The sequence below is a fragment of the Erinaceus europaeus genome, chromosome 12, assembly GCF_950295315.1.
Source record: "Erinaceus europaeus chromosome 12, mEriEur2.1, whole genome shotgun sequence".
NCBI lineage: Eukaryota > Metazoa > Chordata > Mammalia > Eulipotyphla > Erinaceidae > Erinaceus > Erinaceus europaeus.
Genome location: NC_080173.1, coordinates 27862945 through 27890626, shown reverse-complemented (window position 1 = coordinate 27890626; position 27682 = coordinate 27862945). Strand labels below are relative to the sequence as shown.

Here is a 27682-nt window from a genome sequence, read left to right as displayed (position 1 = left end):
ATAAAAAACATTCAACAGTGCTTATACCTGATATAATAGAGTAATTCATTACAAAGTCCTTTTAATAGACTGTTCTCTAGTAAAAAATAAGTGATGTCCTTTTATTTTTCCCTACTCACCAAGACTATATATCTATATAAAGTATAAAATGGACACAATAAGCTTCCAGGGTTATTGCTGGGGCTTGTTTTCTGCCTGACAAATCCACTGCTTCTGGTGGCTATTGCCTGACAACCCCCCCATGTGTGTGTGTACACATGTGCACACACACACGCACACACACCCCTTTTATTTGACAAGTAAGAGATTGAAAGGATGAGAGAAAGAGAGGCACGTGCAGCACTATTTACTATTCACGAAGCTTCCCCTCTGCAGGTGGCACTAGGGGGGCTTCAACTAGGTCCTTGCACATGGTGATGTGTGTGTGCACTCAATCAGGTGCACTACTAGCCAACCCCTGGATATTTTTATTCTAATGCAACCTTTGACTATTTTAGGAGTTGACTTTTTAACATTCATATGAACTAACAGTTAATCAGAGAACTTTCAAAGGCTGATATTTTTACTTTTCAAAACAATTCTGTTTTAAGTACATTTCAATATAAGTGTTAAATGTTTAACACTGTGTAGGTTATCATGTCAGGATATCTGATTATTATTGTTCCACTATATGTCAAGCATTATTTAAGTTTGGAATGATAGTTTCTGCCTATAATCCCTCTAATTACTTTGCCAGCTTGTAGAAGTTGCATCTTAGGGAGGTTTAAGTAGCTGAAGTTGTGCTATTACTAAATCATCAGAGATTTAAGTCCAGAATTGATTGAATAATATTTTATGTTAAGACACAGAGCATCACAGTTAGGAAAAGGCCAGAGTTGAAGTGAAATAAAGTCTTCCTTATTCCTGAATGTCTCTGTCCTTCTTTGCCTTCTTTATTAAGCTGTGGGAAACTTAATGTTAGTAGGCATATGAGAACTACATATACAGTTGACTCAAGACAAGCTTTTATTGGAGACATAATCAGTGGGCATCCTATAGTTGTACCTACTGAATTCTGAAGGGCTAAGGCCACATTGTGGTGCATCTGCTTGAGTGCGCACACTACACCACAGTGCGCAAGGACCTGGGTTCAAAGCCACTGGTCCCTGCCTGCAGGGAGAAGGCTTCACAAGTGGTGAAGTAAAGCTGCAGGTGTGTCTGTCTGTCTGTCGCCTTCTCGCCCTCTTGCCCTCTCTCTGACCCCCCACACCCACCTCTCTAAATTTCTCTCTCTTTAATAATAAATACATAAAATTCTGGAGTGGGGCAAGTTGGTTTGTCTACCATTGAGTTGTTCAATACTCTTTTCTCCTAGATTATTGAGAAAATTTAAGAAATTTAAAATTTAAAGGTTGGCAAATGACAATCATCTTAAGTAGCTATAGAACTAGTGACCTGAATCCAGCAAGGCTCTTGTCTTGGAGCATCCTCAGTTTTGATTTATAGAAATTATTTCCTTTTAAAATTTAGTATACTCTGGAAAAATTGATGAATGATTCTAGTTCATATACTTCAATTGACATATGATTGCTTGGTTATATTATATAAAGATGTTGAAATCTATAGAGAAGAAGCATTTCAAAGGATATTTTAGAGTTCAATTTCCTACCTCAAGGCTGAATATGAAATTGGAACAATTGATTTGAATACTGGGCAGAGAAAGATATATCTCTCAAGTGCAATATTTTAGATACTTCTTTTTTTTGCCTTCAGGGTTATTGCTGGGGCTCAGTGTCTGCACTATGAATCCATTGCTCCTGGAGGCCACCTTTTCCCGTTTGTTGTCCTTGTTTTTTATTGTCATTGTTCTTATTACTGTTGTTGTTATTGCTGTCATTGTTGTTGAATAGGACAGAGAGAAATCAAGAGAGGAGGGGAAGACAGACGGGGAGAGAAAGACACCTGCAGAACTGCCTCAGTGCTTGTGAAGCGACCCCTCCCTGCAGGTGGGGAGTTGGGGCCTAGAACCAAGATCCTTACATTGGTTCTTGCGCTTTACACCACATGCGCTTAACCCACCTCGCTACCGCCCAGCCCCCTAGATATTTTTCTGGTAGTGAAGTCATCTGTGTGTTTATTAAGTTCCTTACAACGCTTTCACCTATGTAGGTTCATGTACCCACCACCACAGTCAAGATACTGTAGTTTTAACACAACAGGAACATGTTTCCTATTTTTAACTGCACTCACCTTCTTCCTGGCCTCCCAGACTCATGCCTAACCTGTAACCCTTGTGAAAACTAGTCTCCCCTCCATTTCTAAACTATGGCCATTTCAAAGTGTTATAAATGGAATCACACAAACAATAACATTTTTCAGAGTTACTTTTTTTTCTTTTTAACCTCCAGAGTTATTGCCAGGGCTCGGTGCCTGCACCAGAAATCCTGGAGGTCATTTTTCCCTTTTTGTTACCCTGATTGTTTTACCATTGTTGTGGTTATTATTATTGTTGTTATTGTCATCGTTGTTAGATAGGACAGAGAGAAATGGAGACAGGAGGGGAAGACAGAGAGGGGGAGATAAAGATAGACACCTGCAGACCTGCTTCACTGCCTGTGAAGTGACTTCCCTGCAGGTGGGGAGCCGGAGGTCTCTTTGCGCCACCTGCACTTAACCCACTGCGCTACTGCCCAACCCCCCAGAGTGACTTTTGTTATTCACTCGGTCTGTTTTTGAATTGAGTCATCCAAATAAAATTTAAAAGTGGACTGCTACCTTAAAATGATCATTTTCAAATGAGCTCTTACTGTGATATTTTCAGTGGCATAAGGTGTCAAAGACAAGTTGTTTGTTGTAATTGTTGCTCTCCAGAGTTTTCACTGACATGCTTTATTTTTTAAGTAAAAAAAAAAAAATTCACACATACATTCTCCATGAAACTTTTGTCCAACTGGGGGCTGAAAACAAAATCCCACAAAGCCATCGATCAAAGATACTATTGTAGAGAAAGTCCTCCAGGGCAGAAAGTGCTTTATTCCTCTTGCTGCCATAGTTGGCTGTGAGTGGAATCCTGTGCTTTGTCTTGAAAGCTTTTGAGAAATGCTCCACATAAAAGAAAATGAAGCAGGGCCCACCAAAGAGGCTTGTCTTTATTGTTGTTTATGCAGAAAGTACTGTTCTCTGCTATTGGCAAAGTAATTTTCAGCTCCAGGTGAGCCCTGATCAGTCACAGTGGTTTTTCACAAGCCTTATTGGAAGGCCTAGAGTGGTGTTAATTAGCCTGAGTTGGGAGAGGGAGGACAAGTGTTGGCATATTCACTCTGTTCCGAGTTCCTTCACTGGGCAGGGCATGCCTCTGCTGCTCTGGCTACTGTAGGGCATCTAGTGCATGCTGATGCCCCTGGGATTGATTGCAGTGTTTACATTTTCTGCTGGGTATCCTAGTGGTAGGTACACACAATTGTTTTAGAAATGCATTAGGAGTTGCTCAGTTAGATTGAGGAATCTTACGGTGGCAGGATTAAGATATAGCACAAGCAGATGCTGGGAGGTCAGTGCTCTTATACTTTAAAATTGCATCATTTTTTAAATACATGTTGCTACCTAGAATTATGACCTCCCTCGAACATTGACTTGTAATCATAATTCATGTTTAGAGGCTCTTTCTGAGACCTCAAGTGGCAGGATGTAGCTAGATTTTTTTGTTGAGGCCTCTTGTGAAAGGGCATTTTAAGGATTTTTCACTGTAATTTCAGACTTTCTCATTGTCATCAACCTGGTTAGTATTTCTGCAGGCTCAAAGTGTTTTCCTGGAAGGGTCTATGTTCCCTCTTTATATGTGATCTTGGGGTGTAACTGTTGCTCCCCTAGGATCCTTTTTTTGCATCTAGTGTAAAGTAGAAGGACAGATTTGACTACATGAGCCCTGAATTTCCATCTAGTTTTTACTGGTCAACAAAATGTTGATGGATGTAAAACCATAAGACCTGCTGCCTTTTTCTGAAGATTGATGATCCAGGCATATTTACCTGGTATTTCTTATAGGAAACCAGGAGCCACTTGCTGAGTGAATGGAGCCAGTCTCATGGCGTTTCTAATGTGCACAACCAGGCATAGTTTGGGGGCCATACACCTTGAGGATTAAGCTGACAGAGCTGCTACTTTGAATCACCTGACTTTATCCCCCCTTTCCTTCATTAGGACAATTTTCACCTGCTCCATTTGTATGCCTGTCTGGATGATGTCAGTGAACATATTTAGGTGCACATATATATGTTGACCATAATATCCTTTCAACCCTTTGTTATATATTTGAACATTCTCATGGTAATATGCTACCAAAAAAATCCAGTGGGGATTTAATTACTAAATCATTGGCAGCAAATTAGAGAGAGAGAGAGAGAGAGAGAGAGAGAGAGAGCGCGTGTGTGTGTGCGTGCGCACACACATGCATGTGTTTATTTTAGGTCCCTAAAGCACAGACTTAACTTCAGGCCCCCTTCTTCAAGGAAATTTATCTGGAGTAACAAGTGTCCAGAGGGCAGGAATTTGTAATGACGAAGGATGCTTCCATGTTCTCTTAACCTTCTGTGTCTATGAATTGTGTAAGGAATTTTATCATCTTGAATTCTGAGGTTCCCAAGTTACCTTCAGCTGTATAACTCTAGGCTCCTAGGATATAGCATTCAGCTTCCTCTTACTCTTCTACATTCTTGAGATAAGACCCATCTCACCCCCTCAACCCCAAGGTCATCATTAATTTCTGGACATGTTGTCCAGAGAAAATACCAGGTGTGCACACGTGCTTCAACTTTTTGCACTAGGAAGAGAAACAGTTCAGCAGATCAAGAGAATTATCTGGAATAAACCTGCAGTTTGTCTTATGTGTTTAGAACTACTGGTACTTATCTATATCTTTTCCAGTTTTTAATCATCTTAGAAAGCTACTTAAGATTAAATTCACGTTTGTTAAGAAAATGGCAGTTCAGGGGCCAGGCAGTGATGCACCTGGTTAAGCACACTTAGTTCTATGCTCAAGGACCTGGATTCAAGCCCTTGCTTCGCACCTGCAGTGAGGATGCTTCACACGCAATATAGCAGGTCTGCAGGCGTCTTTTTCCCCTCCCCTCTCAAATTCTCTCTTTCTTGTTGAATAAAATGGAAGAAAAAAAAAAAAGGAAAAATTTCCCCCTGGAGAGGTGGATTCCAAGCCCCCAGTGACTGGAGGCAAAAAAGAAAATGGCAGTTCAGTTAGATAACTCTTGTCTGAATTTTAGTATCTTAAGGTTTGGGACGTTAGGCAAGTCATACTTTGAACCTTGAGTGCTTCTTAGTTGTGAAATAGGGAGAAAAAATATTTCCTCCCTCATACGAGTATCATGAGAACAAAACCAGACAATTCTATGATCTATCTTTGTATGTATCATTTGTAATGATAAATAAATATTACCTGAAATGGTAGAATTCTTTCTGCTACTTAATTAAGACTTGTGTTATTTATTTTACTCCTTTGTTCAGAGTTTCATTCAGTGCTGTTTTAGGCAAGATTGTTCTGATAACCTCAGACAATCATTGTAACTTTGTCATGACATCGATCCCTAAACACTATTTCTCCCTTCTTGCCTGACAGGTAAGTCGATAGAACTTCCCCTGACCCCAAATGACTGGCTATGTAGGTTCTCTGCCTTCTAATGCTACCCAGTTGTACATAAAGTAACTGAATATTTCAAGGATTTTGGGAGAATTAAGACAAATCCCACAGGGATTAGGAAGCCAGAGTCATTTGCTTGTCACTTGATCTTTCTCTATTAAAACTATCAAGTTCAGATTTGCTTGGTGAACTACATTTGTTTGAGCTCTTAATTTTTTACCTCATGGCTTAAATACTCTGGCTGCCAGAGCTGTCTTTAAATCTGGTTCACCACTCACCTGGAGCATTCAATAGCCCTAGCATTTTAAGGTGTTCACTTCAACATCTGTGCTTTGGAAATTGCAATGAAACCAGATTCAGAGTAGACTTGGAACAAGGTAGTGCAGACCATGGAACTCAGTTACCAGTGGCGTGCTGTGTCTGTTTTCTTATTCTTTCCAGACTGTTTCTGTGCTCTTCTCTCCACTTTTATTTACATAGTTCTGCAGAAGATGTCTTAGAAGGGACCTCTCTGTCATTATGCCACTGTCACAAATAATACTAGGCCATTTCTTCATATGATCAGTGAATGATTGCTGAATTGACCTTTCCCGTGTTGTGTGTGCTTAATGCACTTACCTGGAGACTATGGTCATTTCTGCTGACTGGTGAAGATGGTGGTGCTTTTGTCCAGAAGCAAAGCAGAGAGTTATTTTGTGTATATGGCTTAAAATGACTAAGGTGCCAAATATACATATCAGAAAGGTGTTATTGAGAATGTCTGTGCTCAACCCTATCATTATCAAACCAGCACAGCAATAGTGATAGTTACTGTAGCAATGATATCAGCTACCAGTTAGAGAACAACAGTCTAAAGCACATATATAGTAACTGGTGATACCTGGATTTGAAATAGACAGTCTTTCCCCACTGCCTGAGTTCTCTGACTGAAGCTCCCTAGATACAGGTAGAGTTGGTGGGCAATGTTCTAAATACAGATGGCATTGCATTTGAGCATAATAAAATCATCCTGTTTTGGACTTGGGTGGCCCCATGCTGACAGAGCAGGTAGCAGCAAGCTGCTTCCATTCCATGAACAGGGAAGAGCCCATCAGACTCCTCATTAGCAAAGTTCTGCTGTGTGTGTGTGTGTGTACGTGTGTGCATGTGCATTTCCTCCATTGGAGTCAGATTTCAGAGTCTGTTCTGGGCAAGAATAAAGAAGTTCCTCTGCTGGCCATGTAGCCTGAGTAGCCACAAAAGACTTGAGGTGCTGTACAGCTGGGCCTTTTGTTTGTTTGGTTTTGGGCAGCTTTAGCAGCACTCATGTGAGATACTGACACTCAACAGATCTTTAAAAGGCACTGACACCTAATTATCATCATGTACGCTCTTGCTGTAACAAATCTGCAATTAAATCAGACTGACACTGCCTGCCTTTGCCAGTCAGAGGGGCTGGAGTGTGGTTATGGGTGCAACCATTAGTTCCATTTATGGACCAAAGCAGGGATCTTGTTGGACCAGAAGGTCTTGCATTGGACTCTGGAGCATGAGGTCTTGAGTTTGATCCCCAGCATTATATGTGCCAGAATGATGCTCTGGTCCTCCTTTCCTCTTTCTTTCTCTCTGTCTCCCTCATTAATAAATGAATTTTTTTTTTAAGGCATGGGATTGGTAAATTTCTTGTGGATCACTATTATGAATGAACTAGAGAATCCTGTGCTTGCTTATCTATACTGTGGTTTATTTAAGCAATTCCTTTTCCTACAGACCCTGGAGTGGGCTGACTGTGACTTGCCCATTCTTCAGGAACTTTACCTCCCAATTCCTAATACTGGATATAATTTTATAATTCTATACTGTCTATGGAACACTTGAACTACCCTTTCCACCATCTCATGGTATATGCAGAAATTTGCTCAGTTACAAACACAAGTTCTCTTTCACTGGGCTATGATAAATGTATTTGCTTCGGAGAGGAACAGAAGGTGATACTGGCTAAGAACTAGTCAGGCTGGTGTAGGAGTAGGAATGTGAGTGGGGCCAAAGGAAAAAGCAGAGCATAACTTCATTTTAACTTGTCTTGGTGGATTTTGAGGTACAGCAGGAAGTATAGTTCCTTCTAGTTAAAAAAAAATCTGTTAGTGCAAAGTTGCCACCTCTTTGGGACTGGTTGCTCTTTGTTCCTCACAGAGGCGTGTTATAATGGAATAGTGACCATATTGGTGTCCAGGTCTCAGTTCAGAGAAGGGTCTGATAGGAGATGCATGGCTTTTGCTGGTCTGGGTAGAACTCCCCAAGTTTTGAGCATGCAATAACTTTTACTTGGACTGCTCCAGGACAAAAAGGGAGCCAACCCAGATGGCCTCTTGGCCTCAAAAGTGCCTTCTGGAGCTGAGTGTGATTTTCTTGTTGTCGTGATTCAGCACCAGCAGGCATTGATGGAGCTCCCACTGGGTGCCTGGCATGGCCGCTTCCCCTTGCCTCCCAGAGCCTGGAGCCGCCTCCACAGCCAAGCCATGACTGCAGATGGAGATATGCCAGTGACTTCCATGGAGCTGACGTGTTTTCCTGAAATGAGAGTAGTTAAGTGGGTAAATGATGATAGCAAACAGCCTTGGAAGTGAGCCTCTGCTGGATATAGGATTAGATAAGGGACTCTGATATATAATAAGGCTGGATATGGTGACCTTTATCAGAGCCCTGCTCAGCTCTGTTTTATGGTGATGCTGGGGATTAAGTTTGGGACCTTTGTTGCCTCATGCATGAAAGGTTTTTTTTTTTTTTTTTGCATAACCTCTATGCTATCTCCCCATTCCTCTTTCTTATTTTCTAATAATGACAACATTGAGAATCTTTCGCTTTTTTTTTTTTATGAGCTGTATACTAGGCGCTTTCCATCTAGTATTCATTTGTTAATTTCGTAACCCTCCTTTTCATATAGTAATATGGGAAGGGGGAACCAGGTAAGTCACATGAAGTGTTCAAGGTCAACCATTTTGGAAACTGGCATAAGTGGAATTTGGTGGCTGGACTCTTGAACTTTCTACTCTACCCCTCTTCTCCGTCTCCTTGACAGTTCTGTTTCTCTTCTGTTGTTGAGGTGGTCTGGTGTCGGGCTGCACCGCGGAGAAGAGAGCGGACGTCCAGAGCAAAGGGGTACACAGATCTTTATTATAGGATGGGGGGGAGGTTTGGTTCAGACCACATGGAGCCAGCCAGCAATGGCCGACCACGGGGGGAGAGCAGGGAGCGAGACCTCAGAGAGGGAGAGCCGAGAGCCCAGAGAGAGCGAGGGGAGGGGTGAGGGGGCTTTTTATTGGGCGACAACCAGGGGTGACGTGTAGGGCCAGGATTGGTTGAAAGGGGGCACTCTAGGATTTAGCGAGGCATAGGAAAACCTGGGGGCGGAGCCAGGATTGGTTGAAAGGGGGCACTCTAGGATTTAGCGGGGCATAGAAAAACCTGGGGGCGGAGACTGCATCAGAATAAGTCCTCAGCAACATCTCCTCCTATCCCTTTATATCTAAATGGACACAGTAAAGAAAAATGGAGCATGCTTAAATGTTTTAGAGGAATGCCATGCTCAGGTGGGAAGATGTAGGACTTTCTGTGGAGGAGGGAAGGCTTAAATGGCTGCCAACCTTGTGAGATTTAAATGTCCTCCTGTGCTCAACCCCTCTTCAGAGAGAGAGACTTACCTGGAGAGACTCATCTCATAGGTTTAAGCGCAGCCTGCTCAACCATCTCTTCACAGTATCTCTACATCTTTTCTATCTTTCTATCTAGTAATTGCATAAGATGTACAAAGTCTATAAAAGACTATCATGGGGCAGAAACCTTTTGGACATAAGCCTAAATGACATAACAAAATAGGAAGGGACACGAAGGGGAGAAGTAAAAGTCAGTGGGGTGTGAAGGGAAGGATTGGTGTGTAAAGGAACATTCCCTGCTTGAGTGGGGAAAAGGGCAAGGGTACATAATGAGGGGGCGGCAGGAGGCATGACCCACCAAACAGAGGGGCTATTTGGCATTGTATAGTCCTCAAGGCAACAGTCTGTAAAGTCTATGAATTACTCAGGATTAGTCTATGAAAAACCAGCAGCGTGAAGGGAAATAAGCTGCTTCAAAATTGTGTAAAATGTATATAGGGTATGTCAGAAAGTCCGATACAAGTCTCAGTCCGAAGTAGATGGCTAGGGGAGGAATTGGCAGGGGATGCAACGCTGCATGAGGGAGGTCAGCCGCTGGAATGTTGCTCTTTTGTAGATAGCTAGCTGGAACTGCCAACACGTAACAAGCAGGTCAGAAGCAGGAACGGTAACCAGGCATGAAGAAAGTTCTGTCCTTGGAATTCGTGTATCAGGTTCTTCAGATCACGTTGAGTGACATCTAGGGTTTCGGGGGGTGTGCCACGGTAGTCGTGCCATCTAGTGAGTGACGTCAGGGTGTGCAGGGGTTCAGATGGTTTTTCCGGGATTCCTGTGAAAGAAACACAAACAATCTGCTTCTCGTGGTTAATTTGAACTGGTAACAAGTTATAGGTTTGTTATAGTTGGTACCTCGATGATTATAATTGGTTTAGAATCTCTTTATGATTTATTAAAAGGTCATCTAATGTGACCTCCTGTAGCAGCCTCTACCGCAGGATCTTGAGACCAATTTTAGCTAAAATATGTATTTTAAACAGACTCAAATTGCTTAGAGAGTTAACGCATATTCGTGACAATGATTTTAACGTTTACAGTGCCAGATTGATGCCAGATCTGTTGTGGATTAATTTCCACAAGATAGTTTACAGGGCACCTTTGGGGGCCCTTCAAAGGTGTCCTGTATATAAAATTTATATAGTTTAGTTTTGGGAATGAATAGTCACGTTGAACATTTAGACTTTTACCTAAATAGTAAGTTACCTTAACAATTAATATTTACCTTGTCTGGTAAAAGTGTAGCTGTAGGGTTACACTTCTGACCGTTAAGTTAGTGTTACCAAACTTGAGACATACCCATAAACATTTAGTTATAACAAACTGGAGGAAAAAGAACTTTTGTTATAAAAACACATTATTTAAAAACAATTTTAAATCTGTCATTAGTCACACAGTTTAAGACTAAACACTTACATATATACCAATACTATATATAAAATTCAAAAGAGGGAGAAAGAAAAAAAATTTTTTGGAATGTTTCTGGACGTCTCCAGAAACTTTGGCTGCGTCCAGCATTTTTATATAAGGCCAATAACCTTTTAGAGTACTCCAAGCAGATGGGTCATGCAAAAAAATAGAAAAAAAAATTTTGTCATTTAACACAATCATTCACAAAAACAACTGGCCAGTTATAACATAAGACATACAGGGAAAGGGTAGGAGAGAGGTCTCTGTGAGCCAGATTTGCAGGTTCTGCCATGTCGTATTACGGGTCCTGGGATGTATCCTGCATCTGGTCCTCTTGGATGAGTCCTGTTAATTTCGCGGGCCTGCTTGGCCCCGCCCCAAGGGACCCTGGGAGAGGGTTCCGGAGTTCGAGAGTTCCTGAGTTCCCCAGTGACAGAGTTCCTGAGTTCTGGAGTTCGAGAGTGCGAGAGTTTCAGAGTTCGAGAGTAAGAGAGAGAGTTCCGGAGTTCGAGAGTGCGAGGGTGCGAGAGTTTCTGAGTTCGAGAGTAAGAAAGAGGGTTCCTGAGTTCGAGAGTGCCAGAGTTTCAGAGGGTTCCCCAGTAAGAGAGTTCCAGAGTTCCAGAGTTGGAGAGTTCCTGAGTTCGAGAGTAAGAGGGAGTGCTTGTGCCGCCGCAAAGAGACAGCAGAGTTCTGTTTGGTGATTAGTTTGTCTTAGTTTATGAATCGTTGTTCCTGAATAAAGAAATACAGCTTCCCTGCCCAGCCGTTGTCTCCGCGTCTCTGTTCACCACCGTGAAGCTAGCCGGCCCGGCAAGAGCCTCAGAAATTTTAACAACACTCTTCCTTTTTTTTTTTTTTTTTTTCTTTCTTTGCTCCCAGGGTTATCGCTGGGGCTCAGTGCCAGCACTACAAATCCACTGCTCCTGGAGTCCATTTTTCCATTTTATTGGATAGGATAGAGAGAGAAGTTGAGAGAGGAGAGAGAGAACAAGAGACTTCTGCAGACCTACTTCACTGCTTGTGAAGTGTCCCCTGCAGATGGAGAACGGGGCCTGGAACCTGGATTCTTGCACAGGTCCTTGTGCTTTGTATTTTGTATTAACCAGGTGCACTTAACTGAGTGTGCTACTGCCTGCTCCCCTCTCCCTTCCTTCTATATTGGATCCTTGAACACTGTTCCTGTACCAGGGTGCCAGTGGAGTTCCCCAGGCAGGCCTTTCCTTAAGGAACTCAGAATTGAGCTGTGTTGGGGGACAGATAAACAATCCTATGCTACATGCAACCTTTTGGCAAGCCGGGGACCAGCAGGTGTGGGCTGTCAGTTTGTGTGCAATCGACTTTCTTCCAAACAAATCTGAGGATCCAAGGAGATAGTTCAAGTGGTAGAGTATAAGACTTTTAAATTTGAGACCCTCACCCCCCAGGATTGAGTCAGTTTGGCACTGTATATGCCAGAGTCGAGAGTGGTGTTCTGGTATACCTCTTAACTCTTACTTGCTGCTCTTTTATGAAAATAAATAAATAAGTCTAAAGGAAGGAAGGATCACCCTTGACTGTGATGAGTACCTTGCCCCATATGACACAGAACCTGAAAAGCTGCTATGTTCCCTTCCTCTGTGACTATCCCATAAACTGTGACTGGTGAGGTAGATCCCCTGTGCTTAAGGTGTACTGTTTTACTTGAGCCTTATTTGCTTTTCCTCTCTTCCAAATCCTCACATAACCTAGTGATCAAGTAAAGAGAGAAGACCTGAGTGTATACAAGTCTCTAGACTGGGCATTTCAATGGTTAGTTGTCTCATATCATTGTGTTAAACCTCTGTGCCGTGGACCATTTTCTGTCTTATCTCAAGTAAGAGTTCCCAGACCAGAGAATATAGCATGTCTTACTTGTTTTATTGTATTTTGAGAGAGAGAATTAAGAGAGGAAGGATGGAGAAAGATTATAGCCCTGCTGTGCTCTGTCATAAGGATGTTGCCTGGGACTGAACCTGCAGATTGTGGGGCCTCAAGACATCCTGGCTAGTGATCACACAGGCCGAACTACCTTCTTATCCCTAATGTAATTTTTAATGCCAGTTCTCTCTTCACATCCCTTTTATGATTTCTTGCCTCTGTTCAGATTTGTTCAAAGATCCCTAAATTTGAGAAGCAAGAACTTATATCATCGTGCCTCTGGTTATCTCACTGACTGTACTTCCTACGACTCTAGCCCCCTGGCTTCTCCTCTGCTTGGCCTGCCTGGTTTGTGTTGTGAAACCCCACATGGTACCCTGGCTTTTTTGTTTTAACTTTTTTTTTTCCCCCTTTTGTTGCCCTTGTTGTTTTTCATTGTTGTTGTTATTGATGGTGTCGTTGTTAGGTAGGACAGAGTGAAATGGAGAGAGGAGGGGAAGATGGGGAGAGAAAGATAGACACCAGCAGACGTGCTTCACCGCTTGTGAAGTGACTTCCCTGCAGGTGGGGAGCCGGGGGCTGGAACCGGGATCCTTATGCCAGTCTTTGTGCTTTGCACCACGGGCACTTAACCTGCTGCACTACCGCCCGACTCTCCCCCCCCCTTTTTTTGTAATTAATTGAGGGGTTAATGGTTTACAGTATAGCCCCTCCCCATGCCACCACTCTCATCACCAAAGGCCTGTGTCCCCATCCCCACCCTACCCCCATAGATAACCACTATAGTTTTCCCGCAGTCTTAGATATAAGCTGACTTTTTTTTTTATATTAGTATGTTCAACTTTTTATATTCTGCACATGAACGAAACCATTCTGTTGTTGTCCTTTACCTCCTTACTTGTTTAACTAAGCATAATCATACCCTGGCTTCCAGTGCCTTCTCTCTTCCTTTTTCCTCTCATTGCCCATAGCATCTTTGCCCTCTGCCTGCTGCCCAGACTCCCTCCTCCTGTTAATTTTTTCTCGTGTGAATTTTTATGTTGAAGTTTTTGATGGGCAAAGTGAATACTTTTGGCTTATAGAATTACCCCGAGGCTAATTTGTAACAGAAAGTTGTTTGCAAAGGGCTGCTTTTTTTGTTTGTTTGTTTGTTTGTTTGAGTAAGCACAAGTAAGCATACAATCCAGGGTCAAGGTCAAATGCTGCTTCATATAGTTTTCAAGGTTTCTAGGGCCAGACTCTCTGTATCTCATATTATTTTTAATTCCTTTGGGCATCTGTCTTTGTACCTGAAATAGCCTCATATTTAATTCAACATGCACATTTATAACAAGGTCTTATTTGATGAGTTTCTTCTCTCTCTCTTTCTGGTTTCAGCAGAATTTTGCTCTCTCTGGCCTTTGGGTTGGTTGTGAGAACTTTTCTTAGTAAAGCAACTCAGGTCTCCCTTGCTGTACAGCCTGTGGGAGGAATGGAATTTCACTTGATGGCCACGTTGACCTTTCCTATTGCTAATTTTAATTTCTCTCTTTTGCAACTGCTGCTGAGTTGTATTTCATGGCTTTACTGTTAATTTCACCTTAAAACAATGTGGCCTGTGGAGAGCTACGTTCCAATGACAAATATTAGTTACCAGGTTGTTTTATATATATATTTTTTAAAGATGAGAGAGAGTGAGAGAGAGGGAGAGGGAGAGGGAGAGGGAGAGGGAGAGCCAAAGCATCACTGTTGCACATATAATGCTAGGGATCGAACTTGGGATTTCATGCTTGAGAGTTCAGTACTTAATCTGCTATGACACTTTCTGGACTGCCAGATGTATTAATTAATTTATTTTTTATCCTCAGGGATGTTCTTGAAACATCCCTGTTGGGTGTGATCCTCATTTGCAGAAAGCAGAGAACAACAACAACAACAACAAAAACCCGACATCTTGTGATCCAATTTTCAGGCAGATGTTCCAGAAAGTAGGGCCTTATTTCAGTACAATGCACAAGAACACGGGTTCAAAGCCCCTGGTCCCTACCTGCAAGGGGAAAGCTTCACAAGTAGTGAAGTAGAGCTGCAGGTGTCTCTCTGTCTCTTTCCCTCCCTATCCCCCTCCCTTCTTAGTTTGTCTCCTGTCTGTACACAATAATATATAAATAAAAATTTTTTTAAAAGATTTGAACGCTGAGGGTCTGGGTGATGGCATACCCAGTAGAGTACACATTACTATATGTGAAGAACATTTGGATTTGAGGCTCAGTTTCCCACCTACGGGAACCTCTCTCATAAAAACAAAAATCTTATAAATAAATAAATAAATAAATAAATAAACATGGAGACATTTAAAAGAAGTAGGGTACCTACTGTGGAACAACCTGGGTGCTATATATTTGTAATTAGAATCCAGCCCTCCACAGGCTGCATTCTTTTAAGGTGGAATTAACAGTAAAGCCATGAAATAATGCTCGACAGCAGTTACAAAAGAGATTCATTAGTATTGGAGAATTGTTCCAGGCCTCTTGCCATTTTTCCCTATCTCCCACCCTCTATCAGAAGTAAAGGGGAATAATGGGGTTACCATGTAGGTATTGAGCCTCAGCAGTAACCCTGGTGGGGATTTTTTTTTAAACTGATAATTTCCTGAACTACACTACAATTCACTAGGGACCTAGTGAATGATGCTGGAGAGAGAACCTTGAACTTATGGTGTGTCCTCTACCCCGTGACTCACATCTTAGACCCCCCCGCCATCTTTTCTTTTGGCTTAATTACAGAAATGCTGATGAACACACAGAATATCACTGATACATAAAAACAGAAATATATCTATTTATTAGCCTTGGTGTACATTAAGGATTATATTGAACATTGTGTCTTTTCTATTTATAGACGTCTTCCTAGCTTTTCAGAGTGTGTCCCTTCATGAAGCTTATACAGTTACCACTGTGACCACTGATTAAGGGAGCAGTTAGATAATGCACAATAATACACATTGCTTCTTTTCCACGGAAGGGAGACATATGTGCATAAAATGCACTCACCTTCACTGTCTAACTCAATGACACCTAAGCCAACACCCATGTAACTACCACTCAGTGGAGCAAGGAATGTTCTGCACACCTCATAAAAACTACACAGCTTCCTTATCTATAAAATACCCTATCCCATAGGCAACTGCTGTTCTAATTTCTGTGACCACTGATAGATGTTGTCTATTCTCAGTCTTCCTATAAACAGAACCATATAAACCTATTCCTAGGTTTTTCTCTCAGCATGTCGGTGTGATTTGTCTGTAAAATGCATTTGCTAGTAGTTGGTTCTCTTTTTTATATATCCTATTTCACTGTATGTGTGACTGACTGATTATGTATCTGATCTGTTCATGGACATTTGTGTGGTCTCCAGTTTGAGACTTTAATGAAGATTCTATGAGCTTCAGCATATATGTTTTATTTTGGTGGACACAAATAATTTTTTTCAAGTTTTTTTTTTTTTTTTACTTATTATTGGATAGAGACAGAGATATTAAGAAGGGGGGGAGAGAGAGAGAGACACCTGCAGCCCTGCTTCACCACTCATGAAGTTTTCCCCTTGCAGGTGGGGATCAGGGGCTTGAAGCTGGGTCCTTGTGCACTGTAATGTGTGTGCTTAACCAGGTGCACCACCACTTGACCCCACAAATGTATTTTAAAATTTTTATTCAGTGTATAGGTCTATATTATTTCTGCCAAAAGAGAATGAAATGTTTCTATTTGCACGATGCTTAGCCATTTTAGAGAGGTTTTTCCAAATGTATGTGAATACCAGGACACGGGAGATATCATAAAGGTTATGAGAAGAGACTCATGCCTGAGGCTTCAAAGTTCCAGGTTCAATTCCCTGCACCACCATGAACTGGAGCTGAGCAGTAATATAAAATAAATAATAAAACCAGGCTTCAAAACAAAACAAACAAACAAAAACAGGTATGTGGACATCAGGGCTTCAAAGACAAAAACCCAAGAGTATACTACTTCTTCGTCAGGGATTTCAATGACTCTGATGTTCATTTTTCTCAGAGTCTGCTATTTCATAGAGAAATGCTTCATTGTTCCTAAAATTTTCCTCTCCAAGAGCTTTACATTCACACAGGGTGGTGGTAGTGTCTTCCAGCATTGATATCCTCTCCTTCAGCTGATCAAGTACTTCCTAAGCCTCCTACCTCAGCCTAAACTGCATTCTAAGTATCCTTCACACTCTGCCGCTGTTTGGACCTTTTTTTTTTTTTTTTTCCTGTACTGTGTAATTCTTTGGTAAAATGATCTCTGAGTTCTTCAGTCTGTGTCTTTATGTTAAATTTAGCTTTTTGAAATTTATTTCATAATGAGTATGGGTGGGGGCAGGTGGTGGATGCACCGGTTTAAGCACATATAGTACAAAGTACAAGGGCCCACACAAGGGTCCCAATTTGAACCCCCAGCTCCCCAGCTGCAGAAAGTCACCTCCCAAGTGGGGATTCAGGTCTGCAGGTGTCTATCTTTCTCATTCTCTATCTTCCCCTTCCCTCTCAATTTCTCTATGGCCTATTCAAAAAAGTTGAAAAAAATGGCTACAGGAGCAGTAATTCATAGTGCAGGCACTGAGCCTCTGGTGATAACCATGGGGGTGGGGGAAGAGTATCCTGAACTCTATTTGGAGTTTCTGTCATTGCAGTCTGTGTATTGCTCTGTTTCTGCCCTTGGTATGACTTTTCCCTGTTTATCTATTTTGGTGGGGGAAGGTTAGATTTTATTCTGTGTCATCAGGCCAGTTTAGTGTCTACTAGTCCTTTTCCACACCACCAGAAGTTGTCTGGGGTTTGTTTTTCTAGCTGCCTAAGCGAACCTGTGCCTACCAGAGGTCTTTAATTTCAGTCAATTTTATTCTATTAGACACAAGTGGTTCCTTGTGGGCAGTTCAATATGCTGTTGCCCCTGGGCTCACATGTTAAAACACCCAGGTCTGGGAGTTGAGTGGTAGGTAGTGTAGCGGGTTAAGCACACAGTAGGTAGCGGCGCAAAGCGCAAGGACCGGCATAAGGATCCTAGTTCGAGCCCCCAGCTCCCCACCTACAGGGGAGTCGCTTCACAGGCAGTGAAGCAGGTCTGCAGGTGTCTGTCTTTCTCTCCCCCTCTCTGTCTTTCTCTCCTCTCTCCATTTCTCTCTGTCCTATCCAACAACAATGACATCAATAATAACTACAACAATAATTACAACAAGGACAACAAAAGGGAATAAATAAATAAATAAATAAATAAATAAAGTAACACCTAGGTCCACTTTCCTGCCATCAGCCATGTGATCTACTGGGTAATGCAGCAATTTGGTTTCAGGAGTCACTGAGTATGGCTTTTTGAGTTCTGAGAAACTTTCCTTCACCCCCTTTCCATCCACTAACCACATGTGTCAGCACTCACCTTTGACTCTGTGAGTTTCTAAAGAGATCCTGGTTGTATTTTGTTGAGTTTACAGGTCATTTCCATTGCTTTATCAGTTGAAGCTGTAGTGAGACTGCTGTTACTTCATACCATATCTCTGGAATTCCTCTTGTAGTTATTATTAAGATGAGGTCATTATTGAAAGGTGACCATATTGCCCTAACTTATTTCACATTCCTAGCACACCCTTAAAAACTGCTAAAACGCAAAGCACAAGGGGCTCCCCACCTGCAGGGGAGTCGCTTTACAAGCGGTGAAGCAGGTCTGCAGGTGTCTTTCTCTCCCCCTCTCTGTCTTCCCCTCCTCTCTCCATTTCTCACTGTCCTATCTAACAATGACAACATCAATAACAATAATAACTACAACAACAACAAAAAACAACAAGGACAACAAAAGAGAAAATAAATAAATAAAATATTTTAAAAAACTGCTAAAACACTAGATATAATTTATGAATGAGTCAAAATACAGCTTGTCCTCTGAAGAGATGCCTGGGTTATTTATTTATTAATTTTACCATCACTATTGGAAAACTTGCTGCCCACATTTTAAAAAAAACACACAAATTAAAATCCAAGGCAAATTGAGTATAGTGTGAGTGACCTTCAAATACTTTCTTATTTCCAGTCAGCCATTCCCCATTCTGATTGCACTGGAAGGAGGGAGGTTTAATGCCTTTGATGTCGATATAGGGTTTCCCTGCATGTTTTTCCAGGCTCTGGGAGTAGAACAGCCTTGGAGAATTTTTTCTCTCTGTAGTTTTAAAAGAAAAGCAGGACTTATTTCCCTAGCCACGTGCTCCTGAGTTCACAGGTTAAACATCCAGATCCACTTTCCTGCCACCAGCCATGTGCTCACGCAGGATTAGTTTCAGTCAGGTTTTTGCCACAAATCCTGGTGATCCTTGTGGACAGTTGAACATGTTGATGCCCCTGGGTTCACAGTAAGGCTCAGTGTGGTCTGGGAGATGGCACAGTGGATAAAGCATTGGACTCTCAAGCATGAAGTTCTGAATTCAATCCCTGACAGCTCATGTACCAGAATGTTGTCTGGGTCCCTCTCTCTCTCCCTCTCCCTCTCCCTCTCCCTTTCTCTCCGTCTCTCTCTCTCTTTTCTCCTGTCTAATTAATAAAATCATCCAAGTAGTAATGCACAGTGTATGAAATACCCAGCAACATAATTCCCACGATTTTAGAAAATAATGCATATATAAATATGTCAGCATATAAATATAATTGTGTCCTTATCATTTGTTTGGAATGTATATGTATATATGGTTTTATACATAATGCATTTTGCTGATGATAAAGTTTTCACTGTGAAGTGGGAAAAGGATTTTTTACCTCACAGTGTTGAGCTTCTGGTGATTACATAAAATCTGTGAAAGTGCTGTATAAACCGTAAACTTCTATTGAAATGTTGGTTAAAATAGAGCCAATCATCAGAATAACAACTGGGTTGTGTTAGACTTCTGTTTATGAAATAAATTAATTCATTTACTGAAATTTCAACAAAGAATATGACTGGAAATGTTTGTTACATCAACAGAGCACTATATCATTACATACAGATGAAGATTCAAATCTGGAGTTTTAGTAAATGTTGGGCATTACGCCAGCTGCCCCCTGCTGCATTGCTTGATGCCATGGTCTATTTACATAATCATTGTTTTGCCTGAGCCCTGCCCTGCCTGCAGGGTATTGGTTTATCCCATTGGTTAGAACCTTTGTAACAGCTGCTATGGAAGCTTTCTACGTTTGCTCTCTTTTCTTTTCTCCACCCCCTCTCCTAGCCATTTCCTTTTCCCACTTGCCACTTCAGGTTAAAGAGATATATAGAAAACATTGTCTCTGATCAATAAAGGCATTGCATTGCGTTCCTGCTCAGCCACGAGTTCCTGGTCTCTTCTCTCTCTGGCGACGGTAGCCCAGCAAGTTAAAGCTGCAAATAGTTTAAGATTGTCATTCTCCCTGTTCTTCAGTCTCTTATTTCCAAAAATGAAGAGGCAATGTTAAGGTATCTTAGAATTCCCTTCTTCTTCTTTTTTAAAAATATTTATTTATTCCCTTTTGCTGCCCTTGTTGTTTTATTGTTGTAGTTATTATTGTTTTCATTGTTGTTGGATAGGACAGAGAGAAATGGAGAGAGGGGAAGACAGAGAGGGGGAGAGAAAGACAGACACCTGCAGACCTGCTTCACTGCTTGTGAAGTGACTCCCCTGCAGGTGAGGAGCTGGGGGCTCGAAATGGGATCCTTATGCCCGTCCTTGCGCTTTGCGCCACCAGTGCTTAACCCGCTGCCCTACCGCCCAACTCCCGAATTCCCTTCTTAATAACCCATCTCCCCAATTACTGCTAAAAAAACAAAACAATGCTGACTTTTTCATTAAAGACAGAAAAAGTAGGGGGTGAAAATCTGTGCTCTTGACCTATTGGGATCATGACATTTGTTGCTTGGTAGAATCTGTAGTGACTTTCATGAAAAGAATCAAACCCATGGATAAGTTAAAAATATTTTGTCTCTTCTGCCATAACCTGCTGTGATAGGATCTATTGGGTTCTGTGTTAGTTCCCTTAAAAGGAACATGTTTGCACAAGTGAAAAGGAGAAAGATTTGTTTATCTGGTTTTGTTTTAGGGTTCATCTCTTGTCTCAGTGCCAATTGGTCCCGGCGGGATAGTTGCTTTGGTAGTCAGGGCAGCCAGCCTGGAAATGACCATGGCTATTAGAATTACAGCTCCCAAACAATATTGTTTGCCATCTCAAGGAGATGGTGCTCTTTCTTGTTCTTTTTCTGTCTCTGAGTAAACCTGTTTAACTTTAAAGACCTTATCATTAAGTATCCAGGGATCTGTGTTTTAAAACTGAGTGTTCTTTCCCAACCTTTCAGAAACCAAGCTCTCAGCAACTGAAAATACTCCTTTGCTCTATTCAGTCAACACAGGAGAGACTGATTCTAGGATAAGGGAACTTGTGTCATCTCCATTTATTGTTGAAGCTGCAGTAAAAGAAATCACTTTTCAAAATGTCTTGTTATGGAGAGACCCAGGTGAAATAAATGTTGTAGCACATAACATGCACTTGTAGAAAAGGGATTCTTAGTGGTGCAGCTAGCATTTGAAATGCAGTGAGAGTGTTGGTCGTGGAGTTGCTGTTTCTAGTGCTTAACTATGTGACTCACTAGCTTTGTGGTCTTGGGTAAGCTATTTCCTCTAGCAGAGTCCCAATTTCTCCATCTATAAATTGATGACTCATTTTTTGTTCTGAGGATACTACAGTGCTCACAGGTAGCACATTCTTGTGTTACCTATTGCCTAATAAGTGATGAATCTACATTAGCCAGATTAAAATTTTTTTAATTTATAAAATGGAGATATTGACAAGACCATAGGATAAGAGGGAAGAGGGATACAATTCCACACAACTTCCACCACCAGAACTCCCTACCCCAACCCTTCCCTTGAAAGTTTTCTTATTCTTTATCTCTCTGGGAGTATGGACTCGGGGTCATTATGGGGTGCAGAAGGTGGAAGGCCTGGCTTCTGTAATTGCTTTCCCATTGAACATGGACGTTGGCAGGTTGATCCATACTCCCAGCCTGTCTTTCTCTTTCGCTAGTAGGGCAGGGCTCTGGGGAGGCAGGGTTCAAGGACACATTACTAGGGTCGCCTGCCCAGGAAAGTCAGGTTGGCATCATGGTATCATCTGGAACCTGGTGGCTAAAAAAGAATTGAGATATAAAGCAGAACAAATTATTGACTAATCATGAACCTAAAGGTAAGAATATTGCAGATGAAGATTTGAGGGGGAGGGGCCCTTCATTTTGGATAAAGCTAGCAGGTCTATTTTAGGTATATTCCAAGGGGCCCATGACTTTACTGGTTTTTGCCTGATCCTGACAGCTAACATGCAGGTGGACCCAAGGTCTGGGAAGATGGTGTCATAGTTGGAAAAAGGATTCGAAAGCTGGGTCAAGTAGGAGAGTAGCTCCCAAATATGGCAAAGGTGTATACATATTGTTAACTGTAAACCCCATCGGTTTGAGCTGGGAAGCCACATTTTTTTTTTATGATGTTCTGTGAGGGGTTAAATTATACATAAAAGGTCATTGTACTTTCTCACAGGGATCTTTTCAAGTCCTCTGCTTTTGTGAATTTGATATATAATAGAGACAGACCCAGAGAAATAGAGAATGAATGTTATTATAGCACCAAAGCTTCCTTCAATGCAATGTGCACTGGACTTGAACCTGTGTCATGCACATGGCAAGTCCAAGTGACCTATTTTGCCAGCCTTAGTTTGCTATTCTTTAAAAAAAAGGATTTATCAGTTTATTTATGAGAAGGAGAAAGAGAACCAGAGCATCATGCTAGTACATGTGTTGCCAGGGATCAAACTAGGGTCCTCATGGTTTAGAATCTAAAACTATACCCACTGTGATGTCTCCTAGTCAACAGAGTTTGCTATGTTAAGGGGTAAGCACCCTCTGGGATGCTTTGTATGTGAAACTTCTGTGTACCTGGTTCTTCTATTCCAAGAAGAAGAACTCAGATATATTACTCATTTAACATCAGTCTTTTAGAAAATCTGAGAAGCTGGATGGATCAGACTCATCTATCACCAAATGATGCAGAGGTGCAAAAAAAAAAAAAAAAGTAAAGTATTAGAGTTACAAAATGTGACTTTTCCATGTAGTAGAGCCATTGGGTGGGAGTGAATTGATAAAACCATTTGGGAAAGCTGTGTAGTCTTTCAGTAATGTGGATGACTTCTATTCTTTCTAATAGTCATTCATTTGTAACAAACTATAGAAATGATCCCTGAAAGTATAGTCTTAATAGTCATTCATTTATAGCTTAGAAAGACTCGTGGGGCTGGATGGTGGTACACCTGGTTGAGCACACATAAGCAAGGACTCAGATTTGAATCCTTGACCCATACCTGCAGGTGGACAGCTTTTCGAGTGGTGAAGCTGTGCTGCATGTGTCTCTCTGTCTCTCTCCCTCTCTATCACCACCTTTCATCTCAATTACTGGCTGTCTCTATCCAAGAAATAAATAAAAATGAAATAAAAAGATATTTAAAATTCCCTATCTAGTATTGAGAGAGAGAGAGAGAGAGCTCTTGAAATACAGTAGCTTGTGTACTTTACTGATTGCACCAACACCCATGTCAGCGATTCTTGAAATGTGTAGTCAGAATTTGTGTTGGAAAAAAGCTGGCTCAACCCATATGACTTTTCACCAGACAGTGCATTTTATTAGTAATTTAACAAAATTATAAGAAGTCAGGGGCATAATTTCATGATGGTCCATGGTCACTAATTTGTATCATAATGGTTATACAAGACAGATGTTCATGCCTGAGGCTCCAAGTCCTAGGTTCAGTCCACAGCACCGCCAAAAGCCAAAACTGAGTAGTGCTCTGGCTTATAAGAACTTTCATTATTACAGTTTTTCATGAGAAAAGTTACTCTACAAATGCAGGTCAATAGTAGAAACTCTTAATCAACCTCCATCACAGCCACAGGAATCCAGAGCTTACAGTACTGAACACACACCTTTCCTTGATATTCAGTTCATTTTTGTAAGCCAAACTGTCCCTAGGCACTATAATAAATTGAGGCAGCCCTTGTTTTGTTTTCATTCCATGTCTTGATATAAAACTTGCTGTATTTCCTCATCCATTGCTGGGAAGCTCATGCTATTCATTTGGACCATGATCTCAACCATTGTATTTCTCCCTTGAGTTTTATCGAGCTTATGCAAATATGATCTCATTGTTGCAGATGATTGGGATAGTTAAAGGTACACGAAGAAATTACAGTTTGTGGCTACCTCTGGGTCAAGGATACATCTTCGTTAACAAAGATAGAAGTCTCCCTTTGCATCAAAATGCCCACAGTGCTGGTTTTACTTCCATTCTTCTACACATACATACCAAATCTGCTAAATACCCTGAAGTACACAGTATAACCCCCTACAACTAAGAATCATCTGGATCAACATGTCTTAGTGCTCAAGTTTTTTTAAAAAAATAAATAAATAAAATCTTGCTCACGGCCTAGTTAGTTGTTGGCTGAGTTCTATCTAAGACCTCTTCACATTGTTACTGTTTCACTGCACAATAAATCTGGTACCAGTGACATACTTTTATGTAGAGTTAGAAGTCAAAGCATGTCAGGAGTTGGGGGTGTTAAGTTCCAAATATCTTTTGGCTCCAACAGGTATACAAAGTTAGCAGGAATAAAAGAACAGTGTTACTTTTAGAAATCTCTCTCAGGAGTCCGGCAGTAGTGCAGCAGGTTAAGCACATGTGGTGCAAAGGATCCTGGTTTGAGCCTCCGGCTCCCCACCTGCAGGGGTGTCACTTCACAAGCGGTGAGGCAGGTCTGCAGGTGTCTTTCTCTCCCCCTCTGTTTTCCCCTCCTCTCTCCATTTCTCTCTGTCCTATCCAACAATAATGACATCAATAACTACAACAATAAAACGACAAAGGTGACAAAAGGGAATAAACAAATAATTTTTTTAAAGAAATTTCTCTCTTCCTCTATTCCTTCTGCCATGTGTCCTAATCTAGAGCAGTGAATAAAGATCTCATGAAATCTGTTCCTCTGGTTTTTGATCCCAACTCAAACTTTCTTTTCTCCCTTTTTAGTGTAGAAATCACATGTCAAAGGACATCCCTGCTTAGAATATCAAGTGTTACTATAAGCCAAAGCTTCTTTCCCCTACATTCTGGTTCAGTTACTGACACTTGAAGCAGCATTTCCTATTGATACCATTCAGACAACTATTTCAGAAGGGTCTGGGGATTGCCTGGGGAATGTGTCAGGAGCACTTGAATTCCATCTGCAAGGCAAAAGGCTATGAAAGAGACAGGATCTTCTTTTCAAGGAATCACAATGTTTTTTAATGTTAATTACAGAGGCCACTTGATTAATCAGTAAATTTTCATCTTTGATTCAAGAGGAACTGAAAATTGTTTCAAAAGGGTTACCTGCTTAGTGGCCTGTAAGAGCTATTTCCTCTGTACTTTTCTTTCAGGACTTAGAGGTAGCTGGTGATTTAGACATTTATCAGATAGAAGACTTGTTTGGAGTTGTGCTTAAACTCTTTAACCACAGTCTGTCCCTCACCCCCCTCCCACCCACCTCCATTTCTTTTTTGCAGGGATGTAATTGGAGAACAGAGATCACAGATATGACTGGTTTGGGGTTTTCTTTTGCTCTTACACCTTAGGCTCAAGATGAAGTATAGGGCAAATTCCATTTCATTCCTGATCTACTTTGATAAGAACCCAAGGTGAGGAATTCAACTTGCAGTGAAGAATCTGTATGTGATTGAAATTCAGTCCTTGCTGTTTTGAAAGATGTCGTTGTTGTTGTTGTCGTTTTTAAAGTAGAGCTTAATAAGCATCAAATGTCTTGTTGCAGATAGAAGGTTAATTTACATTTAATTCACAAAGAAATTAAGTCACATCTGAACTGTGCAGTTTTTAGCTTTGTTTTAATATTAGTTCAAAAAACATGAACATTTAGGACGCAGAGAAGTATGATTATTGTTTGGATGTTCATTTATAGTAAAAATAAAAACTTAAGTAGGATTTGTTGGGGGTTTTGTGACAGTTTTATTACAGTGCAGGTTATTTAAGTACATAAAACCCATGATGGGAAAATAGGTCAGAGAAAAAGGCTAGCTAAGATATGTGGCAGGAGCCATGAATGTTTAGTTATACCAGTGTTCAGCTACATTGCAGGACATGGGTTCTGGCATCTATGGCAACATGGCAGGGAGAGTTGAAAGGGCAAGGAGGAAAAAAGGATGCCAAGTGCGAGAAGAGCCAGAAAGGTGAACTGCTGCCAGATGCTCACTTATACCCACAATCTTTTGTGAGATTTCGTATGTCTGTTGTATGCTCTTGATGTCAGGCTAACATCAGCTATGTGCTAATTACGTTTTCATGCCCTAACAATTCCTTTTGCTCACCATAGGTAAACAGTGTTCCAACATTAATTTCCTCTGCATTGAGAACCTGGATGGTTTGCAGAAATTATGAGGATATGAGGGTGTTGACCACGCCCTCAGAATTTAATCTTATGCTTTTAAACTTTGATATAACCATTTGGGTTCCCAGAAGGTGGTCAGTAAGTAAAGTAGAAAAATGTGACACAGGTTCTCAGTGTGGATTGTTTTGTACTTTAACATTAGTCATGATGGGGTGGGGTGGGGCCACAGACCTAACAATTCATAGATATTTATCATATCTGAATAGTTAACAAAATATACTAATCTACAGTAGTTGTATGTAGATTTTAGTAGGAAAAAAATAGTGTTAGGTCCCCAGAAGCATGTGAAAAATTTACATATAGGGGGTCGGGCAGTAGCGCAGCAGATTAAGCGCACATGGCTCAAAGCTTAAGGACCGGCTCAAGGATCCCAGTTCGAGGCCCTGGCTCCCCACATGCAGGGGGGTCACTTCACAAGTGGTGAAGCAGGTCTGCGGGTGTCTATCTTTCTCTCCCCCTCTCTGTCTTCCACTCCTCTCTCCCATTTCTTTCTGTCATATCCAACAACAACATCTATAATAACAACAATAATAACTACAACAATGATAAAGCAACAAGGGCAACAAAAGGGAAAAAAATGGCCTCCAGGAGCAGTGGATTCCTGGTACAGGCACCAAGCCCCAGCAATAACCCTGGAGGAAAAAAAATTAAAAAGAAATTTACTTATAGGGTGCTAAAATATTCCTTATATTTCCTTATATAAAAATTCTGATGTAATGGGACTGAAATGATGAGAATTAAAAAACTATAATGAAAGAGAAGATATAAAATGGACAGTAGTTGGTGAAAGAAAATATTCCTCTGATTTCAAAATACTTAAACTCAAACAAGCTGTATGTGTTGGGGAATTTATTAGTTTTTGCAGTGACACCTTTCAAATGTAAGAACAGGTTGTATTCTTGAATGTATGAGGCTGGCATTATTACTGAAAGTAAATGTCCCTATCATTTTTGGGGTTTAATCTTAACATAACTAGCTTTCATTTTATTTATTTATTTTCCCTTTTGTTGCCCTTGTCTTTTTACTGTTGTTGTAGTTGTTATTGATGTCGTCATTGTTAGATAAGACAGAGAGGGGGAGAGAATGAGAGACACCTGCAGATTTGCTTCACTGCCTGTGAAACGACTCCCCTGCAGGTGGGGAGCAGGGGGCTCATACTGGGATCCTTCCTCAGGTCCTTGCTCTTTACTCCACATGTGCTTAACCAGCTGTACTACTGCTCGACTCCCAGTAACTGGCTCTTCTAACGATAGGATATTTAATTTGAAATGTTGCCAAACCATACTAAATGAGAGAAGTACTTCCTGAGATCTTTATTGTTAGCATTTGTAACTTTTTTTATGAAACAATTTTCATGAGAAGTGTCAGGGTATCAAAATTGTTGCTCAGATTCTGGCATTTAACAGCTACGTTTACCCAAAACACTTGAAATTAGAGTTTTATTGCTGGAGCCTCTTATCCACATTGGGGGATTTGCTGTGTCACATGTAGAGGGATTAATTTCGGGAGATCTGACAAATATTCTGAGTGATGGATTCATTTTCCCTGTG

The 27682-nt window shown here is 41.1% G+C and overlaps 1 protein-coding gene and 1 pseudogene across 2 annotated transcripts in view; one reads left to right on the top strand and one right to left on the bottom strand.

Moving 5' to 3' along the window:
• PTPRG (protein tyrosine phosphatase receptor type G) overlaps positions 1 to 27682 on the top strand; it is an 869661-nt gene that overhangs the window by 355028 nt on the left and 486951 nt on the right. The gene's annotated exons all lie outside the window — the stretch shown is intronic.
• Positions 22817 to 22900, bottom strand: LOC132542194 (small nucleolar RNA U3; annotated as a pseudogene).